General features: G+C 36.4%; 1 protein-coding gene across 10 annotated transcripts in view; it reads left to right on the top strand.

The window, feature by feature from the left end:
* Window positions 1–26204, top strand: part of LGSN (lengsin, lens protein with glutamine synthetase domain) — a 103808-nt gene that overhangs the window by 16187 nt on the left and 61417 nt on the right. For 4 of the 10 annotated variants that reach the window (XM_068937459.1, XM_068937457.1, XM_068937458.1 and 1 more), the window contains exon 2: window positions 5673–5848. The gene's annotated coding sequence lies outside the window, so the exon portion shown is untranslated. Of the gene's footprint in view, window positions 1–5672; window positions 5849–20139; window positions 20181–22316; window positions 22490–23970; window positions 24118–26204 lie in introns of all 10 variants that reach the window. The other 6 variants (XM_068937452.1, XM_068937454.1, XM_068937456.1 and 3 more) reach the window with 3 other exon arrangements.

The following is a 26204-nucleotide window of genomic DNA, read 5'->3' as shown; positions in this document are numbered from 1 at the left end:
AGCTCTGACTTATGCTGAGGTGCATGGTTGAAGGACACGAACAAGATCCTGCTGATTCTTTCTTCACTGCACCAAGTTCTGTGTACCTAAACCTCTAACCTCTTTTTTTTTTCCTCTCCTGTTCTCTAAATTGTGACACTTCTTGTGAATCTCTAATGTGGAAACACACACTAGAAGTGTAAACTGCCACATCAGTTGCATTGGCCCCGCTCTCTTCAGAAGCACCATTTAAATTAAGTTCTTTTCATATTTCTAGAAACCAATATTTAATTACTTCTTTGCTCTCTGAAATTACTTTTGAACGGCTTGCTGCGTAGTATCATTTTGCAAAAGTCAAGGAAGTAATGATTACATTATTTTATTTAAAATGGGTAATAATGGGAAAATATCTGAATAGTAGCACAACAGCTGTACTAATACATATATTAAAGAAAAAGGATTTTAGAGTTGTAAACTCACTGTATGTGAGAACTAATTTCAAATCCATATGCATAAATATTTACTTTCTAAAGACTTGTACTCTCATCTAATTACAAAGCCAAATAATGTTGCTATCGGATAATTGTAAATGATATAAATTCACAAACAAATATTTAGATTCACAGCAAACTGTTTGCACTCCAGCCCTAGGATTAAAAAGCCTTAGCTTGCAAAACATTAGCTTGTAATACATATTTAAAGAAACTACTACTTACTTGTTAATATTTTGTGAATAGGGGAAAAGGCTGGATTTATTGGCTAATGTTCTTGTTGAGATTTTTTAAAATCACCTGTAATTGTACTAAAAGATAGAAACAACAATCTACGTATGTAAAAATACCACGTTGAAACTAACCTTCATTTTTCTCATTTGATAGCGGGAAATCTGGTGTATTATTTAACATCTTGAAGCTACAATTTGAAAAGTATTCTAATAGCTCAGCAATTCTTTTCTTGTATTTTTGATGTTTACGTGCTTAACTACTAGTGTAGCTCAGGCATTTGTAGCAAAGACCTCCTAAAGCTTTTGTTACCAGTTGAAAAAGCTGGACTCCAATTGCACCTGAATTTTGGAGGCAATTTCCATAATCCAATGGGAATCTGCCTACTGGCAGACTCAAGTGACCTACTAATAGCTTATGAATTTGTTTCCTAAGTTAGCTTAAAGTTAACTTTCATGTACCAGTACTTGTACACATGCTGTATTCTTCTTTCCTACTATTATGTAATGTCTGCTTGCCTCTGGATAAGGCTAAGAAGGAATCATTCATATGATGAGGGAAAAGCAAAATATTTTAAGACCAGCATAATTTTAATAAATTGTTGAGTAAATGAAGGAGTAGACTATACATGTTAGGTCCCTAAATTCATTCTGAAGAATCATAGGAGACTTTGTGCAGGTAATCCACTGAAGAATTTCTCTAGAAGTAAGAGCTTATTGAGATAGGACCTTAGAATTGGAGTCAGTAAGATGTAAATAGACAATGATTTTAAAAAAGAGAGGCACTGAGCAGGAATCTCTTAGGGAATCTCTTTCTGAAGTCTGTAATTTAGAAGTACATCCTTCAAGTTCAGACTACCACATCAGCTGAGCTGGTCCAATGCTCTTTACAATCATCCACTTATGTACATTGCTAATTATTGGTTCTATACTGTATTTAAGGACCTTCACATTAATCTAAGACATATGAAATGGATGTTGTTAGTAAAACTGTTGCTTTCTTCGGTTGTTGCTGTCTTCTAATCTGATTGGCTAAATGAGTTAATATATTATTAAAAAATAAATGATGCTGTTCTCAATGGTCATACTTCAGATTTTCAAAGAATTAAGGGAATTTAATCCTTCCATTTTTTCAGCAGTCTTTGAGTCTTAGTCTAAATAGTCTTTTATGACTAAATCACTGACTATGAGAAGTCAAATCCTTAGCAGATATAAACCTTATAATCATTTATCTGTCATGGACTTCCTCCATATCTGTAGATAAATTACTACTTTTTTCATGTGATTTGAAAGTGGCAGATTTAAGGATAAACTCGATATGGAACTACATACATAGATAAATAGGCAAGTAAGCAGACTTAAATGTTCTTCTTAATGGCAAAAACCCGTGGTGAAATATATAATATTCTTGTTGGTAAAGAATTAATGAAAGCATGAAAACTCTTTCTTTTCCATTTTCAAGTCCAACTCACTCTTTAGGGTCACTGCTTCAAGAGTCTTAGCCTGAATCATCTGCTTTGATACATGCGAACAAAATAAATATATATTAACACATACATACATAAATAGCTGGCACTAGTCTCCTTAGTCCCAAATAGTTCAAGCAACCTCACTGAAACTAGTCATCAATGTGTAGTCAATTTTGTATTTTCATTGTGTATGTCCTGTGTAAACCAGGAGAAGTTATGAAACCAAGTGACAAAGTTTACTCAGATTGCATTCTCACCCTCTTTTGAAAACTCCAGAGAAGACATGGAGGTTCTCTGAAATTTGATTTTAGGTCCTGACCTTTCAGAATTACTTATGTCTATTCTATCTACTTCTCTCTCTCTTTTTTTTTTTTTTTTTTAATTTTACAAAACTGGTGGCAACTGCAAACGTTATTACAATTACTTGAAGGATGCATAATCATCATCACATTCAGATATTGGATAGAAAAATGCATAGGAGGAACAGTTTTTGAATAAAAAATAAAATTACAAGTTTGCATCCCTGGAGAAAGGCTTGGAAAAGTAAAGGCTAATTAGAAATGGGCTAGAATCAAGCCTGTAACAGAGGGAGCCTAGCATTTACGGTGAATAACTAGAGTACAATACTGAATATATGACCTTAATCTGTAAGCGCTGCTATCTTTCAATCTATTTTAAAAAGTCCTGTGACTTTTATCTTTTGTGAATTTTCGTGGAGCATTTAGGAGAAGAGAAGATATTGCTTCAAATGTTAAACATAAACTCTCTTCTGACTTTACTGCAAATTAGTCTTTATGTATTTCAGAAGAAAGCTTAAAACATGTTACGATTAATGATATAACATGGGAAACATAAGAGTAGCGCACAGTTCATTGAAGTTTAACTTTTATTAAGTTTAGCCATATTGTTCAAGAGTTGTTCTTTCACGTGATGTGTATGGAACAGCGATGTCTTCTGTTCCTAGAAGCTCGCTACGTCTCATTATCGCATATGTATGTATTCTAATACTACCCTAATAATAGGATAAACATAACTTGTAGAACCTCCATGATGAATAAACTTGCAATGGCACAGCAAATGTAATAAAAAAAAAAATCAGTTTTATCTAGTTGAAGCTCCAGTGAATAAACCAAATTTACTCTGAATCTTGCTTGTACTTCAGTGCTTAGAATGATGATTATGATTTCATATGTATTTTGTACATGGGATTCTGTTTCTGACTGGGGTTTTGGGGTACTTCTAACATATTATATTTGATACCCCAATTATTATGATCTCAGGAGTCATCTAAAGTTTTATATAATGTAATTTATGTAATGTAAATTTTTTGGTCTTTAAACTTACTAAAATATGGATGGTATTCCAGACTTAAATTTGGTACATTACACCAAAGATTAAAGTTATATTTTTACATGATTTCCTCATGCATATGTTTGTCTCCAGTTTATCACTGAAATGAAGGAGTTTTACTTTTTAAAATTGATTTTCTATGCTGAATTTCTCCTGCGGGTATTTTAATCTTTGTTGATCTGGATTTATACTGACCCCTCTTAGAGAAATTGTTTTGGATGACCTGTTTGTTTCTTAGGATTTAAGTGATTGCTTCAGCTGCATGAGTTTTTTTGGTCTGGTTTTCATCTTCAGGATTATTTCTGTTCTGCATTACTTGGGTTCCTGTTTTCTTGGTGACCTACTTGGCTGTCATAATGTCCAGACTTGGTCGTTTGGGCTATGCTCTTCTTTTAAAGGCTGCTTCTTGAAATCTGCCTGCTTGAACAGCATACAAATAACAAAACAGTTCAAGTCTCCTTTCTGACGGTGTGCAAAATTTGCCACAGCATCTGCTACTCTTGGTGTTTTTCCTTGGTGGCTTTAACCATGGTATTGGAGTGCATGTGTAGTCATGTTTTCTTTTCTAGCAAATCTAAGCTATTGCATGCTACAATTTCCACTTTATTCAATTGTTATTTAAAATATCAAGCTGTGAATTTCCTTGGAAAATACCACCTTTCTTACCAAGTAAATCTGTTCCCTTTACTAATTCTGAGCCACACCTGCAAATGTTAACAATGGCAAAACAAAGTGGAAAATACATACCTGCTAACCTCCTTCACATCTCCACATTTAACCTCAGGGACATATTTACATAGCTGATTTTAGCTAGCAGTAGTTAAAAAGGGAATTAAGTGTATTAATATGTAGCGCTGCCTGAAATTTCCAAGCTTACTCAAAGCTGAGTGATGCTGAAACAAACTGGGCAGTAAAAATGCCTTTTAGAGCAGAAATAGGACAGGAAATGTTAAAATGTCATCTGCTCTGTTGTTTATTTATTGGATTTCATAACCTTTAGGCAAAAATTACTTGAGAGTGAATACTTTCTCCAGTGGTGTATCAGTAATTTATTTTTTGTTATGGTCTATGACTGAAAGATTGAAACGTTTGGAAACAGAGTTCTGTGTCCAGGTAGCCCAGCCGCATATCAGGGCACGTTGCAAAGCAACAGGGGACAGTATCTCTGAAGTGACTTTTCAGATCTCATGGGAGTTATCAACATGCAAGGCAAGGCATACAGTGAGAAAACAGTCAGACTAAGTAAAGGCAAACTACAGTCAGCACTAATTAATAACAAATATAAAGAGAAGCAATCATGGTAGTCATAAACAAGTCCTTTTCCATTCAGACGCAGTAGAATTTACTATTAACTGCAGACTTCAAGCGCTGCCGCAGCAAAATTCACTGTTTTAAAGACTATATACGTATACGCAAAAATTAAGAAAGTAAGTAAGATGGAGAAACCAAGCACTGAAAAGTTTATAAATGCCAGAATGAAAGATGCCTGTGAAATCTTAATTTGGCATCTGACTGCCTATGTGCCATGATACAGAATCACGTACTTAAAATATTGCCTAATTCATTATAGATGACACAGTGCACAAATATTCTTCTCTGAATACAGAATCATTAGCTTTCTTACAAATTTTTTTTCTATGAAATGTATCAAGCACTTGCATCTGAACTCACCACAGATATTCATTGCTTTATGTTTCCAATACCCATATGAGATAATGGAAATATTTTATCCCCATTTGGTGGGTAGGAAGCTGAGATATGGAGAGGTTAAGGTCAAAAGGATCCATTAATATCATGTGTCTAATTGAGAAATCTGAGGCCTCATTTTTCAGATAAATTAGTATTTTTAGCAGTTTGTATGTCTAGAGCAGAGGTCCCTCTGACAACTGTTAGAGTCTGAGTGCTTAGCACTTAAAAAAACAGATGATGTCGTTGCAGGTTTCACTTCTTGTACCTGAACTGCTCGGAAGCAAAGCCGCTGGGGACAGCCATGGCAGGGAAAAATTTTCAGAACTTTGTATATGAGCTCACCCATTCACTTTATGAAGAGGATGCAGGACTAGCCTAGTCATCACTAAAGCTGTGTGAAGCTTTAACATGTGCAATGGGTATGGAATTTTTATAGATTTTGACTGTTACTTCTCACCTTACAGGTCGCTGATGGGCATATGTGAGCTGCACTTTAAAGCTTTGTAATGTGGCCATTTAAGATGGAATTTCGCAGGGACAGCAAAAAGTCCATCCTTGAAATGACCATATCCTGCTCAATTCCAAAACCCTTAGTATAAAGCACGGAGAGAGGGAAGATGGGGAGAAAGAGATGGGCTAGGTAAGTGAAATCTCTAAATTCTGAGAAGTGATATATATATTACTTGCATGGTTTTTAAAATGAGTATGTAAAACTATGATTTTATGCAAAAATATTATAGAAAATGCTTTAACATGCTTCTTGAGTAACAATCCCAAGAAGTCAGGAATTATGTATTACAGGTAATGCTTACCTACTGTTTACAATCATTTACGGAAGTGGTTGAAAATTTTATTCATTTTGCCAAATGAGAGTTTTGCAGTATGACCAGAACATGTTTATATAGCTAAAATGTTTTGTCACGCTTGTGTTCGTGACACATGAATTGCTGTTACATATTTTTAAGAAAATCACCTTATAAATACCTGTATCACCTAAATACCTTAATTTCAAGGAAGCGCTGTCTGAATAGAAACCTAGCCATTGATGTCAATATATACTTGAGAGACTCCAGTCAAAGACCTTTTAATTCATTATTATTTTAAACAATGATAATCTTAGGTAGTAATGTCCTTCTATAATATTAATTAAAATATTTTCTCAATATTCATTTTCAGTCACACATCTAAATGGGAGAACAAAATGCTTTCCAACTATTCCTCTTTTCTTAAAGAAAAAAGTGAAGAAATGTAAAAACCATATCAAAATGATCACATTAATGTTTAAATGACATTTAGAACAAGTTTTAAATACTGATCATTTATTTACAACTCCTGTAGAAAAATACTTACAAATATTAAAATGATTTTGTAATGTGCTGTAGTTAGTAGATCTCAGCACTGTATATTCTGCCTGCTAGTGGTGAATTCCATCCCTAGGAATGAATTAAACATGTTGCCTATTGGTAAAATTTTCATCCCTAATGTCAGACCTTATATCCTTGTGTTTAAGGGTTAGAAAGGTGTTGCAGAAGACTTAGTACAAGGTGGCCATGCATCCTAAATTGGCCTCAAGTGTCCCAGACTGCAGGCACATCCTGGAATAAAAAAAAAAAAAGCAAAATTTTCTTCAATTCCCTCTCTGAAGATGGTGAAATGGATCAAGCAAATAACTGTGTTAAAAGTAGTCATCTTTTTTTCCTTGAGATATTTTTGATCTGGATCAGCTTCTCAGTCTGGTTTACCCTTGGCCACACAAATGAGTCAGCACAACAACGGGGACAGCACAGACACAGAAATGAATAGCTAGAGTGGAAAGCATTGGGTTGCTTAAATCTAAAACATTATCAGAAGAAATGATTGTGAAACCAACTTTAAAAGGGTAACATGTATCATATTGGACGTGCTTATCTTTCCCCATTGCGTAGGGATCAAGACCTTGACCCGCGTGGTCAACTTGGTTAGACTTAGTGCCTAATTTTTAGGAGCTAAGGTTGAATAAGATGAATCCCACGCAAACTGAAGTATACTCAGACTTCTGTTTCGCTCTTGGGCAGATTCCAAATGTATTCAAAACTATTCATTTTCTAGCTCTTCAGATATCTATTTCTAGATTTGGAAGATTAACATAAAATGGATGTTACCTTTAAACCCAAGAAATTCAGAAATGTGATAAGGACAGTCCTTTCTGATGTCGTATTTATACAAAGGAAGATTTGCTGGTATAGTTACAGTGGTAAACTGGTAGAATAGCTACATTCGTGGTAAGCTTTTTTTCTGGTACAAATGTATCTCCAACGAATTGTATTTGCCTACTGTGTAGGCAAAATCTTTTGATGTAAATCAGATTTCAGTATTCTTTTATTTCTTATTTCAATGAAGTTTCTTTCTTTCCCTATATTTTGGTAGTTTTTAATGTTATTTCTCTAGAACAATTGTCTGTGTCTAGAACACATTGTCAGTGTTCACATTCCTTACCTGATCCAATAGTAAGTACAAATAATGCAGATTTCTGTTGACTTCAGTAGCTGTTGAGTTGGGCTGGGTTCTTGGTGAATTGTCTTTAAAAGAGAAGAAATATTTAAAATTGCATTAGGTCATATATTCTATTTCTAGCAGTTGTAACACTTACTTAACCTAATATCTTCTTTCTAGCATAGGGAGTAGCTGTTTCTATTTCTGCAAAGTGAATGATAAAAGAAAACAAAAGAAATGTCATTTTATACTGAATTCTAACTTACAAACGTAAATATAAATCATTTTCAAAAAGATGCAAGCTAGAAGAGAATCCAGTCTGTCAGGAAATCCAACCCACTGGACTGGCATATGTCAAACATTTCTCACGAATAAGAAATATAACTGCCTCAGAGTATGAAACTTAATTCATACAAAAAAACTTGGAATCAGCTCAGTGGGTATTTTATGCAAATTTTTAACAAAAAACTCTTTATGTTAGATACAGGATATATTCTGATTTTAAAGGTCTAACCAACATGACAGCAATCAGACAAGATTATGCAGCAACAGAAAACCTTCTAGACACTATGATTTGGTTAGAGTTTCTCCACATAGAGGAGAATGAGATCTGCATGACGTTTCACGGGGTGGGTGCATGAACTCTGCTTTTGCTTTAGTAAAATAGGAAGAGAGACAATGTGGGAGGAAGAGAAGAGTGAGACCTAGGCCCTTCCCACCATTCATTATGACATTAGATTTATGCACTTCTCTGTGAGATCATGCTTAGCCCTATTGATCATGTCCTTCCTTTCCCAAGTAGCTAGTTTAACCCAGCAGTCTGGGCCGTAGCAAACATATATTCTGCTTGAGGTATTTACAAAATATTAGTTTACTGCTTCCTGTTGGCAGACTCAAATATCAGGGTTTCTGCTTCAGTGCAGTTTCAAGAGCACAAGAGCAGAAACCTTGTCTTTTGAAAGTAACCTTTCATTGAAGTAAATATGCATTTTGAATACAGGAGCTCTAAACCGACTCGTGAAGAACAGTCATCTCAAAGAACAACTTTGTTTTCCATTGCGTTTATTTCCTATTTGTTTTTAACCAATTTCCATTAAAAGTGACAAAGTAGGACTCATATATTGCTAATAAGTTGGCTGCACAGTTTTAAGGGAAGGGTGGCATTTGTGTTAGTTGTTCTGCACAATTACAAGAGCTACTTTTGCTAAAATGAAAAGATATTGAAATATTCAGGTCTGCCATAGCTGAAATATTTCTTAGAAGTGTGTGTTTTTATGCTATTTTGTCATAGTTTAATATTATGATGAATCTGTGGCAGTGCCCTCTAATTACTTCTAGTGGTTACACAGCCCAAGTGCTTGAAACTTAAAGAGTTGTTTTAACAGAATTCTATTTTGAAAAAAAAATACTTGCTAGCTTTTCTTTTCACTCTGCATTAAAATTGAAACAACTTTGAGAGCTCTTGGCAGATGGAATTGTTTTCAGACAACCTTCATAATTAAATTTACCTCCAACAGAGTTATCAGGTTCCATAGCTGCTGCCGTCTAAATTAATTGTAGAATTCATTTACTTGTTTTCCGTTTTAAAGAATGGAGTAGGAGAAAATTTAGTTTCGGTCACTTTTTCAAACAGTATAAAGCATATGGCCCACACTGAAGGATATCAATTTTCAAACAAAGCAGAATTTCAGTTTCTATGAAAAATGTTCACTTCTGCACTGAGAATGAAAATAACTTTGACAAAATAACAGATACAGTTACAGTTACAGTAGCTGATACATTTGTCATTTAATTCTGAAGACAGTATTCTTCCCACAGCTTCTTCCCTGATCTTTTTAAAATATTCTTTAAATCACTATGTACATTTATGACCTATGGAGCAAACACTATTCACTGAAGGATGATGACCTTGTAGAAGCATTGTGGGCTGATCACAACTGTAGTAATGCAATTGTCTTCAGTGGGCTGGGAACTCTGATATGGAGGGGGAAGAATAATGCATTGCTTCGTAGCGAGCTGGTTCATCTTTATTCAAGGCAGCATGGCTGACCAATCCGCTTCTGGTACTTCTCCTGAGATGCAGGTTAATAACTGGTGTGTGTCAGATGTCACCTCTGCTTTTTTCTCCTGGGATGCCCCCAAGAGGAGAATGCATCTTCTATCTGTGCCATACAGCGATATTCTAAAGCCCTCCTCATAACTGCTTGTCAAAAGCCCACAGAGGAATCAGAAAAACAAAGAAAGAAGTCATTCTTCAAACTACTACATGAGTAGTTTTAACCATACAGTGCTTTCATCATCATAGTTCAGAATGGTGTGAAAGGAGAACATGCCATTTGAAGCAACTATTCCATAAAAACCTCCTCACTACCCGGAAAGAGGAGTGCTGCTCTTGTAAAGCAATCATGAATGAGACAAAGCTTGGTGGGGAAGGAACCTTTTCTTCTGTAGGTTCCCATACTACAAGAAACTGTGGTTCCCTTTGGAATTATGCATTGTAGATGGGTCATATACCTTTAAATAATTTTCAGACATACAGTTATTCCAAACATGCTGAGCAGGGTTTTAAAAAGCAAATTGTAACATTTATAAAATTTAGGTATTACCACACAACCATGTAATCACTCATCTCCTAATATACTTTGGGAATTCATTTCAGGGGCTGGTTCATAATGGATGCTTTTTCATAACAAATTTAAGTGCCCTGCAAATATGTTACGGTTTAAGAAAGGTCATGGATTTAATTAGATGGTTTTTATTTATGACTGGAAAATATTCTTTGTATCATGTTCAGACACTGGTAACACTGGGACTGAATCCACAACTCTCCAAGCAATCTTCAACTGAAAATATATGGAATGTTGACCTCAGCAACTGTAAGGCTGGCCCCAAATTTAGTAAAATATTGAAATGTTTTTGAAATTCACAATTTTATTCTTTTAAAAAAGAAAGAACACACTGACATGTGCTCTGCACAGAATAACAAGCCTTAAAGACAAGACATTCATTTATAGGTAGAAAGTAATGATCAGTCCCTATTTCTTTTAGTAAATAGGGGAATTAATCATTAAACAGTTGCTTTTTGGAAAGTGAAAGTTTAGTCATTTGGGGGCTTTACATGTTTCTGTGACAGATTTCCAGTCTAAATTTCGTGTCTTGTTTTTGAAATGTACACGCATGTACACACATATACACATGCACATATACATATATCCATATAGTGTACACATAATCACATTTTGATATATATTCTGAAGTGCAGAGTAGTGTTTTTTGAACTGCATTAACTAAGATGAGATTGAAATACTGTATTGTTTGCCATCAATTTCTAAAAATGCATGACTATTCAGCTAAAAAAGTCCTTGCTTGCAACATAAGACAGTTTTATTTCTTAAATATAAATAAAAACGGCGAAGAAATAATGGGAGCCAATTTGGTCTTTTTCTTTTAGAAGAGAAGAAAACAGAGTCTAGAAATAGGGTTAGGAAGATGCCACTGGGGAAAGAGATAGGACAGGAAAGGAAAAGAAGTAATATGGGAGAGAAGAGACATGAGAAAATTTAAACTTATGGAGAAGAAATAAAGGGTCAAGTGAAAAAAGATCTAGGTTGAGTTACAAGAAATACAAATGAGAAAAGACTGAAATCCATCTTCCTGAACTCATTCTGTCGGTCAGAAATAGGAAATGCTGCCTTCAGAAATCTTAATACAGTTGATCCAGTGACTTGTCAATCACACAAGGATTTCAATGCATTGATGCCAAAGCCTGACTACTCCACTATAGGAGTTACTGTGTAAGAACTAGGGAAACAGGAAGCTTACTTGGAAATATAATTTCTGAAGCAAAGTATATATTAAAAAAATAGCAATATCAGCTGGGGAGTGGATTAAATGAAATGATAAAATGCAATGAGCAAAATGGAAGAGAGCAATGAAAGGGAAAGAGGAAAAAAAGGAAGAGATAAAATCTTACTGTCATTTCTTGTGATTATTTTAGCACAGACTTTCATATTTACTGTTTTCTTGAGAGGAATTTCTGTGCAAAGTGATCAGTTGTTGCCTGTATATAAGAAGTAGTTGATGCTATAATGGCTCCTTAGGTAATGGAAAGTGATAAATGACTTGTGATACCTGGGAGTCTGGCTTTATGAGCAGCTGCTACTTGTGAGTATTTCATGGCATGACTTGCTTGAACTGCCTTCCTCCTGGTTTGGAGCATTACAGTGGGCAGTAGACCAAAATTTTCACACTTGAATGGTCACTTAAGCATCTAAAACTAGATGCTGAAATAGACCTGAAATAAGTAATCAGGGGCAGTCACTGCTGGTGGGCCAACACTTCTGAACAGCAGTATTCTTTCATTATGTGCATGGCTTCTAAGGATTTATACTTGAAAATTTGAGCTTCATTCCTCAGAATACTTTTTTCTCTGACATCTGTAAATTTTCCACCCCACTATTTTGCATTGTCCAGCTGTTTAGACCAAGTCTTTTCTTGCAGGTCCTGAGCACAATGTGTTTAATAATAAGAATAAACGAATTCCAAAAATGTTCTTGGCAAGTGACACTGCCCTAGCACAAAGCACATTTTGGATATGACCATTTGTCTTACAGAGTTAGAAAGCAAGGAAACTTGAGTCTGGTATGAAAGAAAAACATACCCCAAGCAGATGCTACATGCTTAAGTCTCATTTTTATGTAGTCTGCCCTATTGCTCAAAACTGGGAAAGGATGGTATAGATTTATGGACATCTATGGGGAGTGAACCCATAATATATACAATTGCCCTGCAGGAATATTAGAAATGTTAGTATTTTTCTCTTCCTCGTACAAGCAAAATCAAGGGAATGATCCAAGCTAAGAGGGGATGATGCAGCAGAAAGGCCCTTGTACATTCCTTAAAAGGGCTCCCCCAGTCCCTGCCCTATGTTCCTCTGCAGATATTCTGGCTGACTCAGTAATGCTTCTTGGGGTATAACTGCTTTCTTGAGCGGGGATTCATCTGCAGGTACCACACTACAGGATATATTGTTATCATAGGAGGGGTTAAATGACATTAAGATCAAGCAAGCAATAAGACCTGGTTCCATATTGTGTGGCGAACCACAGCGTAACATTTAAGTGGGGCAAGTCTGTTATCTTTTTATTCCTGAGCTCTGACTAGTATTCAAACAACGGGAAAAGTAGAATATTTGATGCTTTACTGAGTGAATGCCATTCTCATTGATATGTTGTATTTATCCTGTATACCTCCATTCATTTCACACTTACACATTCAACCCCCCATCAGGCATGATTTCTTTGGCATCTATCTGTGCATCCATTCAGTGGCTCAGTCAGCTTAACAAATGCAATTTCTGTTTAACCTCCTTTTTGTTCTGCATACAAGTTCTGTTAAGTTATCCTAGTTACATGCCTATATTTCCGTCAGTGTCAGAGCCTTGCAATTTTTAAGGCATTTGTTTTCTACCGATTGCTGCAGGGTGGGGAGACACAGTTCTCTCCATTATCTGAGGCAGAGAACTGATAACAAAAGATGCTTAGATGTGAAAGTCTTTCACTTAGGTAGCACCAACTTCCTCAGCTTTCAGCTTAGCAGAAGCATAACAGCACAGTTCCTGTATTGTGTGAATTTCTGCCTGTAGAGGTGCTTCTGCCACCTTACACTAGGTTCCATTGCATTGCTTGTGGACCTCTGCTGAAAGCCATGCCCTGACAGGATTGCCAAAGCAGACGTTTTCCCAGCTCTCTTCCCTTTGGGGACCAGTTTGGAAGATGCTGTCATATCGTATCTTTCAATGTGGGAATTACACAGATGATGAACAATAAAAACTTTTTCAGGCTATATGATGGTGGATATACACATTCCCCTCAAAAAAGCAGTGGTTAGGACAATCATATGGGAAACAAAAAACATATTCAAATGTTCATACTTCAGGATCTGGAGAAAATTTCCCCTTTTCTGTGAGAACACCTCAATAAGCAGAATAGAGAGGAGTGAAAAATCCCACTGAAATAGTTCAATTTTTTATAACTTAATTATTCACTGGTACAGAGAGAAAAGAAAACAGTGTTTTCAAACAGGGATGTGGGAAAGTCAGGCTAGATTTTCTATTTCAATGTATTCTATTTTTTGCAATGCTAAATTTAAAGAGATTTTCATCTGTACTGTTGGACAAAATGGAACAAGGCCATTTTTTTTTTTAAATCAAATATTTCAAAAATTATAGTAGCCATCTATTAAACATTAACAGATACTGTTGTATCAGAACAGTGCAGAAAAAGAATCAGTTCAGCCTTTAAGCTAATGATAACCTATCCTGAGGAAAATTTACTTAGTGACTTTTGGCATTTTGGGGAAAATTAAATGGCAACAGGATATCCTCAATCTGTTGTCCACAAAGAAGAGGGGAAAGCCGTGGGGGGCTGTACATGTTTCACATTCTGTGACTCATGGTACATATTCCATAGATGCTTTTTACATCATACTTCTCCTGACAAGCATTAAAAATAAATGACGTGAGTTTAAGATTTGTTTATGCATTACACCGCTGCCAGAATCTATGTGGGCTAGTAGAAGGCTATCCATATCACTGACATCTCATTTCCCTTGCACTTAGAGATATGCCTTTTGGATGTAAACCAAAAACATTGTTAAAAACAAGCATGAATATCCAGGACTTTACTCCTATAATCAGCAAAGTAGCCATGTTTAGATCTGTCAAAGGTGTGTGGGTGTAAGGATGCTCATACTAATTCCCTTCTCTCCACTGCCTATAAAGCCATCTGTAGAAGCTCCAGAGGTTCAGGCTCCAATGAAGGGGAAGGAGGACAAAGGTGCCTCTTCTGGAGGAAGTATCCCCATATAACTACTCTGCCTGCTTTACCTGTGCAGTGACAGCTTTTCCCACTTGTTAAGACCATAACTACAGGAGGGAAAAAAGCAGATGTCTGTTCATGGAGCTCTGTAAAAGTGACCCAGAGGAAGCATACGCAGAATCAAAATGAAGTCTTGGAGAGTGTTTTTGTTTAATAGGAGAAGGAATAATCAAGAATTCATTCAACAATCAACCGTTTAGTGATGTTTAAAATGGGTAAGATACATTAAAAATCAACACTGGGACACATAACACTTATTAAAATTTGTTTTTTTTGTGAGATTCTGGTCTATATGATGCAGAGTTTTACATGAACAAAAACAGAAACAAAAGTTAAGGGGCTTGCACAGGTGTAAACAGTCAGTTGGCAAAGAACTGCTAGTAAAACCCAAGAATCTTGATTTCTGCTTTTACTCTAACAACTATACAGTCATAGGTTACAAGCAAGAATAATGTGAACAAAAGGGCAGATTTAATCACATTCTTCAAAAGCTGGGAGTATTTTATTCAACACTGAAACTATTGGCAGCCAAATGGGGGGAAAATTTATTTAGTAATCCTTAGATATAAATGTTGCTATGTGACTAAAGAGATTTCAGATAGCACTGTTGTCAGGACTTCTAGGAACAAGGGTATAACCTCACTGTTTTTCCATGGCATGCTATCTGTAAAGAATGGAAAATTTATGGGAGCTGAACAGTAAATAATTGCTGCATGTTTACTGAATTTCATGTCATGCATTCTGTTCATTGTTAACCTTTCAGGAACCATTAACCCAGATTATGGTATCCTGTTATGGTCAGCATATATACCACCAAACAGCACTAGAGCATTTAAGTGTGTGAAACAATTCTACTACACAAAATGAAACTTTGGTTTAAACTTTAATTATTTAATTTAAACATCAATTAGCAATATTTTATGCTATTATCCGAACAAAGTGAGAAAAAATAGGGATTGGTCAGTGTTAAAATTTTGTAGGTCACAAAAAATAGAGTGACATTCATAAACAGACTATTGCAGAAATGTGATTTAGAGACAGATCCGAAGAAAGACCAATGGCATCTAAAACAGATGACTTTAAATGTTCATCTAAAGTCTGAACACATGAAAGTGATACTGTTAGACATTAAGACCCCTAAATTTAGATTTGTATATATAGATGCATACGGGCATGCTTGGTGTCTAGGGCCCTGTTATAGTCAATGGAAAACTAATCAATACAGACAGTTAGCTCACCTTAAAGCAGGCATCTAGGCTATGGACATACTAGCAAATAGGAGAGAGAACAGGCCCTAGAACAGTATTTTTACTAGTGTAGATGTAGTGCCAGTGACTCTTTTTTGCTCTTTGGGGAGTTAAGATACCTGTAATGCTTAAATTTAGGTGCCTTAATCTCATTGAATCCAGCCATACATCAAAAACTGATCCATAAAACCTACATGTGCTTCAGTTCAGCAAATCAGCCTGGCTAATTGCTTGGTGCTCAAGAGCTTTGTTTCTGCACTGTCCCAGCCTAAGCAGCTCAGTGCTTGGCACACCTATGCTATATTAGGATCTAAAAACTGCTCATATTGCTGCTAAAGCTTCAGAGGGATCCAGTTTGAAAGCCATGCTCCAAATATGCTTAACTCTGCATATAGATTTGGGATCCTCCTCAAATTCAGTCAGAGCTCTAGCTCTACTTTTAAAAATGTAGCTAATAGAAGGGATAATAATGATGACGCTCCTTCCTTTATCCTATGCAATGGTTAGACTATTCTTTGAGGGTGTTGGAAACCTGATTTACAGGCCTTTTGCTGGTGGCTCATTTCAAAACCAGATTGTCTGTGATCTAGGTTAAGTTGATACTGTTGAATCAGTCTCATTCTGCAGAGCTGAATCAGGGCTTCTTATCAGCAAAGAATTCAGTCAGGACTATAACTCCATTGCCTCATGGTCAGGGCACTCATATAAGGGATGAATTTCTTAGTGAGGGCCTGTACTCAAGTGATTATTCATTTTATTTCAAGTGGTCTTTCTTTGGGGACCATTTCAGCACAAACAATTTGGTGCAAACATCCCTTATTTGCTCAGCTTTGTGGGAAATTTATGTAACAAAACTCAGTGTGAGAACTTGTGGAAACTTATTTTAAACAAAACTGATTTAAGTCACTCCCAGGATTCACTCACTCACACCTACATGCTCGCAGGCAAAGAGGTGTGTATGTCCAGGTGATCCGGCCAGGATCGCTTCTGTGTTATGTGGATGACAGAGGATGTTGACTACTGAGTTCTTACTGTATCCCTTGGATTCCTCTTAATTAGTGATGACAAACTGGTTTCTGGATAGCTATTGAATACCCTTTAGGAACCCAAAATTACTTTAGGTTGATTGTTCTTGCTTCAGAATTTTATTTCATTCTCCATGAATTTTAGGCAAGGTGCTGCCCATTGCATTTGTTTCCTCATTTGAGGTATCTTTATGGCCACAGTCTGCTTTGCTGTTAGGATAGAGGAACAAGAATGATACATACAGTGTGGTATATATTTGTTGCTATCCTGCTGTTGTTGGACCACAGGCCGTCTGGTCTTGAGGAAAACACATTTCTCAGTGTTTGCCAGTTTGCTGTCAGTTTTGTCCTTGGTTATCAATACAAGCCATTCTTTTAGCCCTTGCTCTATTGTTTGGTTTTTTTGTGTGTGCTTTTGCACACAAATATTTCAACTTATATTTCAGCTATACCAATCTTAGCTTTTCTGTTACAACTCTCTACTGTTGGAGCAATCATAAAGATGAAGAAAGCTAAGGTTTCTTTCACTTCACATGTATAACTAAGCAATCTTAGTTGCAAAATAAGATGAATTTACTAATGACTGCTTTTTTTTCACCTGCTGTACTCGCTTGCCTTTTTCTACCAACTTAGCCTCACTAGGCTGGAAGGGATCTTGAGATAACATATACTCTTAAACAGAACGGATCTAGTAAATAGAAATCTCAAAAATCTGAAAAAAACTGAAAAGTTCTAGTCAATTTACTTCTCATTAGGTAAGTGAGAGTATTTCTAACTATTTCTTTCTACTGAGGTTTAGGCTAGTGATATTCTGTAATTGCTGTCAATATCATCCAAGCCCATTTTTTGCTGAGTGCTGTGAGTTTTGATAAAGGAGCTGTTCATTGTCTCACATCCCCAGGCAATGACCAATGTACAAAGAAAACTAAAGTATAGCAAAGTATGAACAAACAAAAACAAAGACTGTACCCTCTCTTGAAGATTTTGACTCTTAAAATTTTAGTTCCAGCCTTAGCACCAGAACAGAATTTTTTATGGGGACCAATGCATATCCATCACTGAAACCTTTTAAGGACAGAATAGACAAACTTCATCAAGTGTGAAAAACCTGATCCTGTACTTCATCAGAGAGAAAGACTAAACGATCTCCTGAGATCCATTCTTATCCTGTTTCCTATTGTTTTCTTAAAGCAAGGTACATGTCACAAGTTCAGGGTGCCGAAGTTCCCATGCATGTATGTATATATGTATATATTTGTGTGTCTCTGTGTGTGCATATGTATACGTACACAGTTTATTATCCAGTGAAATACAAGCTGATGTTGTAAAAGAGATGTAAAAGCACAAGCTCTTTCATACATGTTATATTTTCCAGTAAGTATTCCGATCAAAGTGAGTCTAGTGTTCTATTAAAATGATTAAGGCAATGTCTTCATTTTGTATCTGGTGGAAATTTAATATGAATTTATAAAACTTGCAGGCTTGAGAAAATAAGGGTTATTTGATTTTACACCTAGTTATGAAGTCCAATGATAAGCAGTTATTCCATATGTGTGCACAGCCAGATTATCTGGTAGAATAGATCAGGGCCAGCTGAATGCGTACTTGCAAGGTCAGGTCATGAATGGTCACTGCCTGCGTTAGAAAGATCGTATGATATGCTTTTGTGCCAGTTTTTCATGTGGATTCTGTGCGATCTTTTGGCCTCTCCTGTGTCTAGCCTTCCCCTTACTTCCCAAAAGGCTGTCATATACTGTGCTTTTCTATAGATATCTATATATAGATATTTTGGAGATAGGTCTTTGTTGGTCCTGCTTTTTGCTTCAGAGGTCAGTTGCTGCCCCAGGAAACACTTGCACTGGAAGCTGGCTCTGCCAACAGTAGCCACTACTTGGGTCTAACTCCTCATCTGGGTGGGAGTAGTAGCACAAGCACTGCCCAGGAAGGAATTTTGTAATATTTCTGTATCAAGCATATGAGGACTGATGGGTACCCAGCCATTGAATAACTGAGTTTAGTGAGACACTTCCAGCACGGAGATAATTCCATCCAGACTGACTGGCTGGCTGAATCCTGTTAACTCCATCACCACCTGTGTTTTTCCAGTCCTCATTCCACAGAATTTCTGAGTTTATAAGGAAAAAAATGAATGCTGGCACATAGTTGTGCTATAAGAATTGTGAATAGACGTAGAAGTTTCAAATGGGGACAGTGACATTTCTGTATGTTGAAAACTAAGGAAGAATCAGTGGCTGTTAGCAATTCTTTTCTCAAGCTTATGTCAGAAAAGGTATCATTTCCTTCCATGCTCTGCTATGAGCTCAGAAGCACCTTTCTCCTTGATACTCTTGAATACCTAAGACCAGTCCATGGTCAACCCTAGCTCTGGAAGATGTGCAACTGGTCTGTGTCAGCCAGGGTTGTGAAAGCACCTGTTTGTCCAAGCCAAGGGAAGACTGGATGCTTATGCCTAATACTATTTCAAAATATAGCACCCAGACAAGAAGTGTTATCAATAGTGGGTCAGTGGATAAGCAAAGTCACACTAAGTGTTCATAGCATGTGATCACTGGCAGCATCTATTTGTGTGTATCTGGGTCTAATAGATCATTTTGGAAGGAAGAAGAGATTATTCCTTCCCTGGAAATTAATTGATTTTGTTTGGAAAGAGAAACTGCCAGAGATAGCAGGATAGGGAAAGTAGAAGAAAGTAAAGAGTTGCAGTAAAGAGAATGGTGCCTACATGCGAAGGAAAGACTATTCAGTCTGCAAAATCTGACATTCAATGGCCGTAACATGACGGGAACCTTAGTTTGGGGTTTATGCGGGCTTTGCACAGAAAGGCCACAGCTCCAGAGATGAGATAGTGTTTGGGTAGGATTCTGCACTGGGCTTCATAGCGGAGAGAGGGCATGCTCCTAACTACACCTCTGTAAGCAGGGTAGGTGTAAATCCAAATCATAAGATGATGTTGTCAGCAGAACACCCAGAGCCTGGTTGAGTGCCCATAAAATGAAAAACAGTAAGAACTTAAACCATATGCGTTCAGACACGCATGTATACTCATAGAAAACAGCCAAAAGTACTGCTTACGTGGGCTAGTGGTAGAGCATGCTCTGGACACTGAAGATAATTACGCAGCAGTCCTTATCCTTGGTTTCCACCTGTATCAAATACACAGGAGATGCTTGTGCACTATTCAGAAAAGCCATTAACGAATCCAGAAACAAGGTGTTCATGCCCAGGCAGGATGAAGCAATCTGTTCCTGCAGACCCTTAAAATATCCTGCATTTCTTGAAATCCCTCAGGTGTCCGTACCTTGAGAGAAGGAGTGAGGCACACAGCTAAGGTCAGTAACCACTTCAGACATTCGTTTTAATCCTCCAGACTCATGAATCTACACTCAAGGCATCAAACTTGAGAGTAATGCATGGCCATTCTGAATAAGGCTATAATACCTCACAGGTGGCACAGGCTAAAAAAGCATAGGCTGAAGTATATGCTTTGTTTGAACGAGGCCTACATCTGAGAGTCTTTGCTGGTACAGCTCTTCAATATATGATACTGTCAGGAAATTCTTGTAATTTGACTGATGTACCTAAGCAAAGAACTTTATTTGGAAGCAGTTGTTCTGGAGAGGGGTATAGGCAGCTGAAAGACATTAACACAGCTAATTCTCTGTAAATTATTGTATTTACCACTTTATCAAAATGCATACCGTAGAACCGCCTTGGCAGTGAGGTATTTCCAGTCTCATAAGTTCTAATGCGATATGAGAAGTGCCAGTAGACTATAATGGCAAACACCTCAGTGTCAATTATCTAACAGAAAAAAAGAGCAGAAAGGTGGTTGTGTTAGTCTTTTGTTTAGCAGTCAGGAAAGAAACATTGTTGGAAAGATTTTGAATAAGCAGATGTCACAGGGTGAAGACAATAAATCATAATAAAGGAAGAAGCAGAAACGCTTCAATGGTATTAAACAGATTAAATAGTTTAGTTATATGCCCCTGGAGGCGCAGAAGTTACAATAGGATTGACATACTAATCTCTGACAAACAAGCTTATTGTAAAAACAAAGGAAAAAGTTCAATGCAGGAGCAGGATAAAAAGTGATGTATGTATACCCTTAGCGAGGGAAAAAGAAATAGGATGTAAACAAATGTTTTCCAATTTCATAACTGCGATCAACCTCCCACAAATTTACCAAACAGAATTGAGCGTTTCCTTTGGTAGATGCGCTTGAGTTCTAAGTCACAAGTAAAACCAAAAATAGATAAAGAAGAAAATTAAGCAAAAATGATCAAAAAATTGTGAGACATGCTCTTTCTGCCACGTTGTGCTAAGTGAGCAGTTATCTAATGAAAAGGACAGAAATGGCTGGCTGGCCTGAAAACCTCTTATGTGGTTCCAGCTAATTCAGTCAAAGTCCTCTTTAATTTGGTGCAGTATCCTTAGGTGGCACATGGGTGAATCTATGCTTGAGCAATCCATCAGTTTGTAAACACTCCAAATGATGAACTTAGCTTTGAAAGTGTGAATTAAAACATTACTTTATTCTCTCTCATTTATTTAGTAGTTTGCTTTTGTAGTGAGAAAGCTGTAATTCAAAGAGAATTAAATTATGTTCTGTCTGATATTTTAACAGGCGTATTGAATTTAAATATAATTAGGTTAAAATTTCCCCACTAAATTGGTAAATACAGTAATTTACACAGAATTAGCTGTGTGTCTTTCGGATGCTGATCACTGTGAAATGTGTCCCCAGTGCCACCTCTGCAGGCAAGCAATTCCTGCCATCCTTCCACTGAAGTCTGTTCATCAGGACTTCAGATTTGATAGGCTCATTTCAGCAGTAAGTAAAGCTTTAACATTGCTGGCAAATTTACAACAAATTTGACTAAAGCAAACTGGCAGAAAGCAGGTAGTCCTCTCTCAGACCATCTTGAATTTTGCAGCTATCGATAGATAGTCTATTCCAGGTGCATTTAGCAACTAAAACATAATAAATTGTTAGACAACAGGCTTATTTGTTCTCTTCTCCTTGAAGAGACTCCTCCTAGTTATGGATTTGTCACTGTTCTAACCATTTGAAATCGACCTACAGCTTTTCTTGGTGGACATTTAAAACCCTTTGCTAGCCTCTGTCTGGTTTATAATCAGTGCTATTTTAGTTCCTTGTGATCGTTTCTACAGAGCATTACATGCCTTCGGGTCCACGTGGTCCATGATCTGTGTTACTTCCGGGCAACATTATTTAATGGCACTGATGAAAAACTGGGATATTATACAAAGTAATGATTCTGGTATTTAAATTCCTCATATGGAGGAATTTAATTAATCTAATTAATTAAACTTAATTCCTCATTATGAGGAAATATACTCATATGTAAAACATGCAGAGAAATAAGAGAGAGCTACACAGCTTTAAGAAACTGAAAATGCTTTTTTATCAGTATAAAAACCTGGATAGTCTCATTCATTTTCAGAAAACTACTCTCCATTTACATTACTAAAGATTTACAGAAGCACATTCTATGACCGTGAACACAATGAATGGGTGTCAGTGCAAGGACTGTGATGAACCCCAATCGATCTGCCTTGCTAATGAAGACAGCTGCAGTATACTGAGCCAAGGTCCTTTTTATTTGGAGTTTTAACTGTGAGTATGGCTTTATGATGCAATCATCTCATCTCTGGGAATCGGATTGACCCCATCAATCCTGTCATATAAGTATAAAACAGCTGTCCAACGACAACGGCTTCTACTCATTACCAGATTTGGGATGGCATCCAACTAGTAATTTTGTTACTAGTTCGGAATCATCCAATCCCTGGATGTCCAATTATGACTTCTGCTTTAAATTATGCTCACTTTAAAACAGCAGGGAACATCAAAATTCCAACAGAAATCTAGTTGGTTTCTTATGTAAAAGCGTAAGTATGGCTTTGTTAGACCAGAACAAACATCTGCCTAGCACACTAGTCTGTCTCTGAGAACGATTAGTAGTAGATGCTTTGGGAAAGATAGTAAAACAGATCAAGTGTAGAATGATTCTTCCCCTGGTGTACCCTCATAACTTTCAGCAATCTGAGATTTAGGGACTTCCAGAACAGAAGTCTTTTGTGAATTCTTCCATGAATTTTGTCTAATTGCTTTTTGAACCCATTTATACTGTTGACATTCACAACATTCTATGGCAATGTGTACTACGATTTAATTATGTGTCATATGAAAAATGCTCCCTTTTTATTTTTTCTAAACCTTCTGCCTGGTAATTTCATTTTTCTTTCTGTCTTGTCTTTGTATTATGGGAAACAGTGAATAGTTATTCCATATCCACTCTCTCCATGCCTTTCTTGGATTTTACATACCTCTATCATATTTCTCCATATTTATCTCTTTTCCATACTGAAGAATCTTAGTTTATTTAACATCTCTTCCCATGAAAACATTCCAAATCTCCAGTCAAACTTCACAGAATCACAGAGTGGTTGAGGTTGGAAAGGACCTCTGGAGATCATCTAGTCCAGCCCCCCTGCTCAAGCAGGGTCACCGAGAGCACGTTGCCCAGGATTGTGTCCAGACGGCTTTTGAATATCTGCAGCGAAGGAGACTCCACAACCTCTCTGTGCAACCTGATAACTTCTTTATCTTTGTATCTTTTCTCATTTTAGTATGTTTCTTTTGGGAAGAATCGGAGTGCCTTATTTCTGTTTGATTTTTACCATTTCTGTACTAATACTTGCTGTTCTATTTTCTGTTTTAATCACTTCTGAACGCTGAACAGATGTTGTCAGAGAATTCTTCATAAGATCTCCTTCTGAGATCTCCTTTGTGAATGGTCATTTGAAATACAGTGTTATGTATGCCTAGTTAGGGTTTGTTCCCCTTCTCAGTATGTATGAATTTGCATTTAGCAAGAATGAATTTTATTTACCAGTTTATCATGTAGATATCATAAGACTGTTCTGCAACTTGCAGACTTCTTCCTCACTGTTTATTCGTTAACCAGATCATTTAAGAACATGTTTAATATCACATGTCAGAATATGGTTACCTGAGGAACTCTGCTGGTAGCGTCTTTCCTTGTAAAAAATCTATCATTCACACCTAACCTTTACTATTTTTTCTTCGACCAGTTACTAATCTGTGAGAGGACTTCCCTTCTTCCTCCCTTGACACTAAACTTTTTAAAAATAGCCTTTGTCAAAGGATCTTCTCAAAAGCGTCTTGCAAAGCTAAATTCGGCTCATTGAGGAAAGGACTTCAAATACTGATTCCTTAAGGTAATTATTGTTCATGAATTTGATCACACAGTAGAAATAATTTGTACTTCTGGATCAGGGGATGCAGCCATGTTTATGTTGGCAAAAAGTCCAGAATTGGTGCCTTATCTACCATGAAGAAAAGCTCAGTTTCTGTAACAGTTCTGAAACTACACTTTCTGTATTTTATAGTCTTGATTCCACAAGGTATTACATTTCCCCAACAGAGACCTTTTTTCTCTGACAGCCTGCTTTTGGCCTCTTGTTCCTTAATAATATATACTTGAGATAGTACTGTATATTGATAACAGTGATCTGCTGGCCAGTTGTGTGATCCCATTTGGGATCATGGCTTAAAAGAGAAGCAGAGATATCACAAAACACAAATGATATAGATTATGACCCATCTTTTGAAGTCATTATTGAGACAGAATTTTCTTGTCTATGAGAAGACTTCAGAGTTTGGCCCATGATGTTTATAAAATGTCAGCTGGTTATTAGTAGAAATGTTTCTGTCTAGATGAAGAAGATTTATCGAATCCAGAGAAGGTTTGGATGGCGAATGAGAGTTGATGATTACTTCATAAGGAATGCCATATTAGAGGAATAAACTATTTTTAAATATCTGTAATGGGAATGTTATCAAAGATGTAGCCTACTAAAACATATATAAATGATAAATGAGGGTTTCAAGAGGATGAAATTCAGTACGACCTATAGAAGAAAACACATCTGATTAGAAATGTTATAAAACTGCACAACTTCTTAATCTACTGTCCAACATAAGAGAAACATAAACAAGTGTAGGTATTTTATTCTTCATTAACTCTGTTGAACCCCTGGAGCCTCATTATAGTTGTGTTTTGCCTCTTGGACTTTAGTTATGTACCTAATCTTGGATATATTTGTTATATCTGCATGATTCAAAGTCTTATTATGCAAGATAGAAATTCGTTATAAGAATAGAATTGTTGACTTCAAGTCAACACTGAATGTTAAGATTAGAATAATGAAATGTAAATCCATGAAGCACATTCATTAGCTTTTTCCACAGATAAGGACCTAGAGTCATAGTAAGATCCTTGTTAGAAAAGCTATCTGACAAATCTAGTCCATTTTTGTTAACAGTCTAAGATTAATTTCTTCAAACATGCTTCATGTTCACAGATATTTCACAAATAATAGCAACAAATAATTTGTAACCTAAAGTGGTTCCTATGACTCTGGATCTGACATTTTTCTATTCACTGTCTTTGGCAACCAGAAAATTACTGTTGGGATTTCTTACTAGTTTGTTATTCAACCAATATGTGGTGCAATTCCAAATTCTGCCCATTCCTTATTCCCTATACAGTCCTGGTCAATATGTGAAGAATCTTCTTTTTCAGATCAGTTTAGATGAAAGCGTGCAGAGGTTAGAGTCATGAGATTTTATTTCAGCTACATGGTTGGAAGACAATCTTACTCATGAAGAGTATAGTGAATAAAGAAGACTAGATCTTATGCTTTCAGTAAAACTCCAGTTGAATCAGAATTTATGGTAAAAGCAATTAAACTTTTAGAATTCTCAGCTGTTCAATTTATCAACCAATGGTCTTTTATGTATGTGTGAGGAACAATACAGCCTTATGAAAGACTAAAGAACCTATGTTATGAAAAACTTTGTGCACGTATGACACTTTCTGAAATGGAAAAAAGTGTGTAAAGAAACACCAGGAAACAACATAGTGTGCTCAGTGTTGCATGGTGTATCAAAGGTAGATTCCTGAGTTCTCAGTTAGAATCCCACTTAGAATTCCAAATGATCCTCCTATTAGAATCAATCATCGTATCTTGCAGCTACCCCTCTTATTATTATTTGTACTAGGATTATAAGGAAGGGTTATTTCTTTGTGAAAATCCAGGCCAATGTATAATAATACTGTTTAATTTCTTGACTCTCAGTAAAGTTTCTGAAAAGATTAGCTGGTACAGAAAGCCTCAGCCACGATATGTTCTTCCCTTGAGACAAGCCATGCTCATTTAAGAAAGGCTTAAATCCCTAGCCATTCCCCATAGAGTCTTATTTGTCTCTCATTTAGTACAGCCTGCCAGGCTGCCTTCCACTA

The sequence above is a fragment of the Struthio camelus genome, chromosome 3 (genome assembly GCF_040807025.1).
Source record: "Struthio camelus isolate bStrCam1 chromosome 3, bStrCam1.hap1, whole genome shotgun sequence".
In the NCBI taxonomy this organism is placed as follows: Eukaryota; Metazoa; Chordata; class Aves; order Struthioniformes; family Struthionidae; genus Struthio; species Struthio camelus.
This window is presented reverse-complemented; position numbering and strand designations above follow the sequence as displayed.